Genomic DNA, 7,780 nt, shown 5'->3' on the forward strand with positions numbered 1-7,780 from the left:
ACTGCTTCCCTTCCTCCTCTGGCAGTACTCACACACTTGAGAGTCAAAAAGTACAGGTGCTCTTTGCACTTAAGACACCTGGCACGCGCCGGGTTTGATAATCCAAAGTATCTTGTGGCCAGGTCTGCCAAAGCACTGAGATGCTTCATGAGGCACAGCAGCTCTGAAAACTGGTTGATGCTTCACTTCCACCACCATGGAGTCAGGCTGAGTACGTGGGGGGGCTTCCCTGGGGCCACCTGAGTCATTAGGCAACCAAAAATACGTAGAAACTTGGGTCTTCACTCAGTTTTGGGAATATTCAGGCTTCTAAATACCCCAGAGCTGTAACAGACAACCATGATGAGCTGGACTTGGGATGGGGGGAACACGTGCCACAAAGCCACTTTCCCCAAGTCCCCCTTGCAGGGTCCCAGCCTGACTTCAGCACAGCCCAGCTGCTCCAAGAGCAGTCCTGCAGCCAGTCCAAGACCACTGCCTCATTTTTTGGCTGCTGGGGTTGTTGAGCGGCTGCAGCACAAGCAGGTGAGTGTGTCCTGCAGGAGGAACAGGAACCTTGAGCAAATGGAGGAAATTTGTGTAGAGAGAGGAGAGGACGGACAGGCATTTTGAAGAGCAAAGTGCTCCAGGTATCAGCCATTAACCTTAAATCTTTTCTGAAAAATTAAGGCAAGATGCCACCCAGCACAATGTGAACCACTGGAGTTGCAGGAACATAAAAGGTCTGAGAGAAACAGGGGTGTGGCTGGAAAAAGAGCTGCCGCTGATTTAGTTTGGCCATAACCATGCTACCCTGCCTCGCGCTTTGGCTGAATAAGGAAAACCCTGCCCTTATACGCTACCTGAATAGAGCTCCTCTGCAGCCCAAACTTTTGAAGCCAGGGAAGAATGGGTTTGATTTTCACTCCCCTTTACCACACACAGAGGCCCACTCTGATTTAAGCCAGAGAATATATATTTTTGGGATTTACCGTTCTCCTGCCTGGACTATCCCAAAATCGGATGGAGCTCAAGAGATGCCAGACACCTACATACACATATATGTTCCCTTCTCTTGACAATTGAGTAGTAATTACCTATCCAAAGCACTTCTGGTAACTCAGCACCTCCCAGTTTTCCTTGGCTCTAGATTTGCTCGCCTGCCTTTGCTTTGATTTATGTCCTGCCACACTGGGGAAAAAACCAAAATGCTCCCTTTCCTGCTGCGCATGAAACAGATGGCTCTGATGCGGAGTCTGATGGCGATCCCTAACCGCAGGTTTCTAGGTGGCTGGGACCTGCCGGAGCGTTGCATTTCTCCGATTCCCCAGCTGAAATGAGAAGGGCAAGGTGGCTTTTGGTTAGCCCCTCTCTGAGCATGAAGGTCCCCATGCTGAAGGTCTGCAACCAAGGGGGCCTCTCCCAACAGCAGCCAGCAGATCCTGTGCTGGATGTCACCATAATTTTTCTTGGAAAAAGAGAAAAATGAAAAGAAGTAGACTTCAAGAGCCACCTAAAAGCTGGAGGGTCCTTGCCCGTACCGAGCCCACCCCCTGCCTGGGCTCCTGCTGAAGCCTGAGGCTGCGGTTCCAGTTAAATAACGGGGCTATCAATGGTCCTTTGTAAGTTGGCTCTTTGGGCAGATGTGCTTTTGAGATCCCAATGATTCATGCTTCTTATGTAAGGGAGGCGTGGGAGGTAGGTAGAGGTAATCCTTTTTATTAGATTAACTAACAGAACTGGAAGACGGCGGTGAGGTTTTGGCCACATGAACCCTTCCCCTTCAGGGCTGAAAGGGAAGCAGCAAACGCCAGAGCTGAGGAACAACTGCAGGGAGGCTTGTTCGGCACGCATAGCCCATCGGAGAGCAAGGGAGCAGGCACCAGGGGAAAGGAGCGACAGCCGATTCTTGGAAGGATTAATGAGAAGGAGAAAGGCTATAATTATGCCAGGAAACCAGGTTTTTGTCCACAATTTTTTAAATCTGTACAATTACGGATCTTACTTCCCAGTAAAAGCACTTTACTCCCTGGTTGCAAGCCCAGTCTCCTGATCAGACAGACAGTAGCTCCTGTTAGCTCTAAGGAAACTGGTTTGAGATGAAAAAAAGAGGGCAGAGGAATGTATGCTTATGGAAACTGTCCCAGGGCTGCAGGGAAGCAGTCAGAAAAGTTTATGTGGCTTTGGGAAACCCAGTAAGTAGGCTGCGATGCTGAATTTGGAAGGCCTTCACTTAGCAAAACAGTGGCTGGAATAAGCCCATGAAAGGAAGCTGGATGCTCCTGGCAATGATGCAGACCTGTGATTTCGTGCCCAGCTAGGCAAGGAAATGGGCAGCAAGATCAGAGGCTATTTTGATTCAGCTCCTAGGAAATGAGCAAGTATTGCCAAGCTAAGAAACAAGGCAGCGCCGCCACACAATGGCTGGAAAGTGGAAAGGTGGACTAGATAACAGTATTCACACAGTTATTATCAAGATAGGCAATTACCAGCCCTGGCTTTTCAAGGCAGACCTCCACAACGCCAAACGATTCTTCCTCTTTGCCTGCAGCCCCCCCCCTTCTCCGGGAAGGCTCCTACCTCCCCCGCTGGCACTGACAGCAGAAATGCAAAAAGAAGACCCAAAAGCGTCTTTACGCGTGGGGCCGTGCAGCTTGGTGGCTTGACCCACAGCTGGGGCAGCAGGCAGGGTTTCATACCTCTGCTGCCTTCACCAAATTCACTCTGCAGGGGGAGGATTCACATCTCAGCGGCACCGCAGTAACCTCGAAGAGGAACAGGAGAGAAACAGTGGTGGACAGTAAAAAAACACGCTGCGAGGAAGCGGGGCTAACAGAAGAAAATCTCTGATATTAATTAGCCACTGCCCAAACTCGTGCTGGCATTGTTCCTGATTTCCACCAGCATAAATAACATCAGAACAGGTTAAAATGGAAAGAGCTGAATCTATGGATCATTGTTTTTGAGACCAATTGAGAAGAAATGCGATAATAGTTCAGGAAAGGGCGGTTTTCATAAGGACAATGATGAGGAAACCCAAGGAGTCAGCACTTTGCCAAAATGTTATCCCCAGCACCAACTTTAGGAAATTGGCTCTGAGCCTAAGGAGGGAGCCTTCCCATCCCAACCCATGGCAAGCATGGCTCACATCCCTACCCCACGTTCACCGAGGGTCACAGGACAGCAGGATCTGTGCTAAAGGAGATCCTTGGGCCTTAAACTGGACCCAAATGTGGAGAACTTGAGTTCAAGTGCTATCAGCTGCTCAAAATCCTCCTCTTTCCAAAAGGAGCTGCACCAAAGGACTCACCCTCCCTCCTGCTTGGAGCATGCAGGGGTAAATCTGGCTGTCTTCACTGCTTTGCTTTTCTGCCCGTCATCCATGTCCCGAAGTCCAACCAGCCAAAGGAAAATTGTAGTCGAGTGTCTAACACCAGAACTCTGGAGAAATGCCTAATTGTGTAGGATTGCTGAGCAGGATGCACAAAACCGACTGTCTCGGCATCAGCTCAAGTGAAAGCACTGTCAAAATTGAAGTCAGCGTTTTAGGACTGGCAGGCAGCCACCCGTTCTGCCAGCTTATGATCTGGTTGCATGTCGTTCTCACCTTTCAGTGATTGGTTTGCTTTCATATGGCTGTGGATGCTGAATTAGGGATTGTAAGAGAATTTCAGCATCAGTCTTATGAACTCCTTCATTTTTTCAATTTAGAGAAAAGGTTGTGCGGTCAGGCAGCAGGAAGCAAGCAATCCATGCCCTTCCTTGTGTCGTGGTTTAGCCCCAGGCAGCAACTCAGCACCATGCAGCCACTCGCTCACTCCCCCTACCCTGATGTGATTGGGGAGAGAATCGGAGGAGTGAGAGTGAGAAACACTCCTGGGTTGAGATAAGAACAGTTTAATAATTGAAATAAAATAAAGTAAAATAATAATAATAATAATAACAATATAATAATGATAATAACAATAATAATATACAAAGCAAGTGATGCACAATGCAATTGCTCACCACCCGACGACCGATACCCAGACAGTTCCCGAGCAGCGATCGCTGCTCCCCGGCCAACCCCCCCCAGTTTCTATACTGAGCATGACGTCATATGGTATGGAATAGCCCTTTGGTCAGTTTGGATCAACTATTCTGGCTGTGCCACCTCCCAGTTTCTTGTGCACCTGGCAGAGCATGGGAAGCTGAAAAGTCCTTGACTAGCACAAGCAGTACTTAGCAACAACTAAAAAACATAAGCGTGTTATCAACATTCTTCTCCTCCTAAATCCAAAACACAGCACTATGCCTGCTATTAGGAAGAAAATTAACTCTATCCCAGCCGAAACCAGGACAACTTGAAAAGCCTCATCAGATTAAAGCTGGTCTCTCTCTCGGGGGGAAGGAAAGAAGTAGGACTTAAATCATGACTTTTCAACCCATAGGTTTCCAACCCTGGAAATACCAAAACTTACCGTTTGCCAAAACACATCAAAAACACGTGGTGAGAGAGCTCCTGCGGAAGGGAGGGCCTGCAGGCTGGTGGCTCCAACTACCTCCAACGCACAGGCACAACTGGCTCGGCTGCGGTCCCTGCCATGCCAGCTGGGTGGAAGAGGGCCTCTATACGTTGGAAGGCGGCTGAGATTTCATTTCCTTTTTCCCCTCCAAAGGTATTAGCTAAGGGGCTGCAGTAACTATGATTTTCTCGGTCTAAATCAGGCAGATCAATTCTGACCTACAAATGGCGTGAGGTGAAAACTCAGGGGTGCCTGTGCTGCTGATCCCACCCTAATCTTGAGAACAGGATAGCAACAGAGATGTTCACAGAGCTCAAAAGATAACCACGGCCTTTTTAAAAAGTATTCCAGTTGATGAAATTGAAGTTGAAACCATCACCAGGCAGTCATTAACAGCAGCACGTCTGAGATTCTAACGTTGTTTTGCAGGAAGAGCAAAAAGGTCTTTGTTACTGGATAGCTAGAAATGCAGCCGATCCAAGGAAAATTAGGGCATCGCCATCTCTCTGTGGGGAAATGGGTACCAAAGTGCCCTGCTGTGGCCAAGCACTATGACTGGGCGTCCGGGGCTTTACCAAAGGAAAAGGAGCGAGGGACCAGGCATTTTAAAGTGCCAGCCTGAAACCAGCCGCTGGCAGCTGCCTCCCTGACAGGAGGGAGCAGGCAGGTGACAGCTGCCTCTGCGAGGCACAGCTACCAGGAGCACCCATGTTTTGCCTTAGACGGAACAGGTGCCTCGCATCGGCGGGGAGCGCAAACAGGCAGGAGCGTACTAGGAGACGAGGGGCTGGGGAGGAGGGAGGAACAACAGCACGGAGGCTGACGGCGGAAGAGCTTCAGTCCCAGCCGCGGGCCTGCTCCTGCGCCTTGCTTAAGAGCGTTAAAGGAAAGGAGGGAACAAGGCTCTGGGGGTAAGGACTGGAGCGCTCTCCTCTCAGGTCTTACCGAGTCACGCTGACTTCTTCCCCTTGCTCTAGGGCTCCATGGCTGCTTGCTACTGCCAAAGTAAACCAGTGCCAGAGCAGGGCTGGAGAGCATCCCTCTGCTGAGGAGGGCCGTGGCATCTGCTGAAGTTTAAAAGAAAAGTTGGAGACAGTCCTAGGAGGAGGTGGTAAATCCCAGTTAATTCCTTTTTACAGAGAAAATGCAGAAACTCCGTGGGATATTATCTATGTCAAATCAAGGTGCTGAGTCCCTCAAAGAGAGACTTGTGCACTCCAGTCTCACGGGAGCCACGAGCGAGCTCTGGCTCCCACTAACTTGTCTTTACAACAGGCTGTGCTGAAGCAAGTTTGCCCCTCTCCTCCCCAACTGCCTCAACTCCTGCCCCCCGGGCAGAACAAGCTCCCCTCTCCTCCCCAAACTACACAATTACAACGTTGAACCATTACTGTAGCTGCAAAACATTGGCTGATGGGATTCCTGGGCTTGGTAAATCCGCTGTGCATCACCCTGAGCTTAAACACAGATCTGGAGGAACACGAGAAGCAAACCAGCCAAGTCCACTGACCTATACAGCCTTGCCCTCTCCCACTTCAAGGGACTGTCCCTGTCAAGCGTACCTTTAGGCGGGGATACATGGCGGGGGGAGGAAAGGTAAATTGCAGCTGGGTGCATTTTATGCAACACAAGTAGAAGCCTAGCAGGAGTTGCTAGACTCCTCATCTCTAGTACACAGCTTTCAGCCTCTCGACACTCCCAGCAGAAGCAATTAATTTCTGGGACAAACAGAGAGCTATCCCGCTCCGCAGATGTTTCCTCTTAGGTCTACTGGACTCGAGTCAATGAAAACGTGGCAATATCTGCACAGCAACACATGGAACTTTCCACCAGCCCAGATGGGAACAGGAGCAGTCTCAGTTGAAGCCTCTATTAAAAATCTAACTGCTATTTTTGTTTGGGATGGAAGGGAGGGGTTAAAGAGAGCTAAGAAAATAGAAATGGGCAGCACAGCCCTTAGCATGCCTGAGAACCACAGTCTCAAAGATTTCTTGGCAGATGTTGTATCAACTGGGAGAGCTGTAGGCCCTTTTACCCTTGTCAGAGCTTTGTTTATCCATTTGGGATATGAATTGGTAGCAGCAAACCTCCAGGGGCAGCTGAGACCAACTAGCAGCTGTGCAATGCTTTTTGGCCAGGCTCATTATTTGTATCTCAGCGGTAGAAGCAGCCCCAGTCTGAACTGGGGCCACACTCCACCCCGCTGCTTTTCAATGCCAACAGATGGAAGGTAGCGAGCGTGGAAGGAACAGGACCCCTTGAAGACCCCCAATTCATTCTGTGCCTGCTTACACACAGCTACAGAAGCCCTGAGGGGAGGACATGCACGGTTAGAGAAGGCACTGCAGAAACTTGCACCATGTTAATTTACACTTACACACTCAGGAAGTGCTTGGTACCAAATATTTTGTGACTGGGGTAGCCATTTTTGTATACACAGCTGCTCCACAGGTTTCCCTGGGCTAGCAGCAGACACAGATGCCCAGGTAGCAAGAGTTTGCTTTTTAGGTATCTTAGGCATATAGCCTATATCTCAGATGGGCTTTGACCTCTTGCCAAGTATTTGCCATCCTTAGCAAGAAGTGGAGCAGGAATACAAATATATTCATCTCCACAGAGGTGTCAGTTAACATGCTTGAAACACAGTGAGGTTTCTCCCCTCCCCCTTCACCCCAGCCCTCAGAACAATCAATTTAAAGTTAAAAGGATCTGGAAAGGGGACAAGAAGCATCTTAAGTGATGTAACTTGCAAAATGCTTGGAGATCCTTCAGCTGGAAGGCTATGTAGAAATACACTGTTATTACATGTTACAAAATTCACCCTGGAAGTAACTCTGGGCAGCCTTTTGGTATCCAACTACAAATCTGTAATAAAACAAGCAAGAGCTATTCAGAGAATGGCTGTGGTTTAAGACTTGCAATCCTCATTTAGATTAACCATCTTCTGAAACATTAAACAATACATGACCAAACAAAAACTGCCTGTGGTAAGTCTAAGGTACTGTAAATGTTTTTTCTCCCATCAGTTTTATTTCTTTCTACATTCTTACAAGTAGCTTTGCGTGGCGAGGAATGGATCACAGCTACTGTAAAGATGATATCAGGTTAGTCTTTGCTTCACGTAGAATAACCCTACTGGAGTGATTAAAGATGATGTATATATATGTGTGTGTGTGTGTGTGTATATATATATATAAAAAAATAATCATTGTCACTTCTTGCCTGTATTACTACATAGCACTATCATAACATACCTAACCCATCACTTAAGGTACTGAAAAAAATCCCACCTCTTC

The sequence above is a fragment of the Pelecanus crispus genome, chromosome 2 (genome assembly GCF_030463565.1).
Source record: "Pelecanus crispus isolate bPelCri1 chromosome 2, bPelCri1.pri, whole genome shotgun sequence".
Taxonomy (NCBI): domain Eukaryota; kingdom Metazoa; phylum Chordata; class Aves; order Pelecaniformes; family Pelecanidae; genus Pelecanus; species Pelecanus crispus.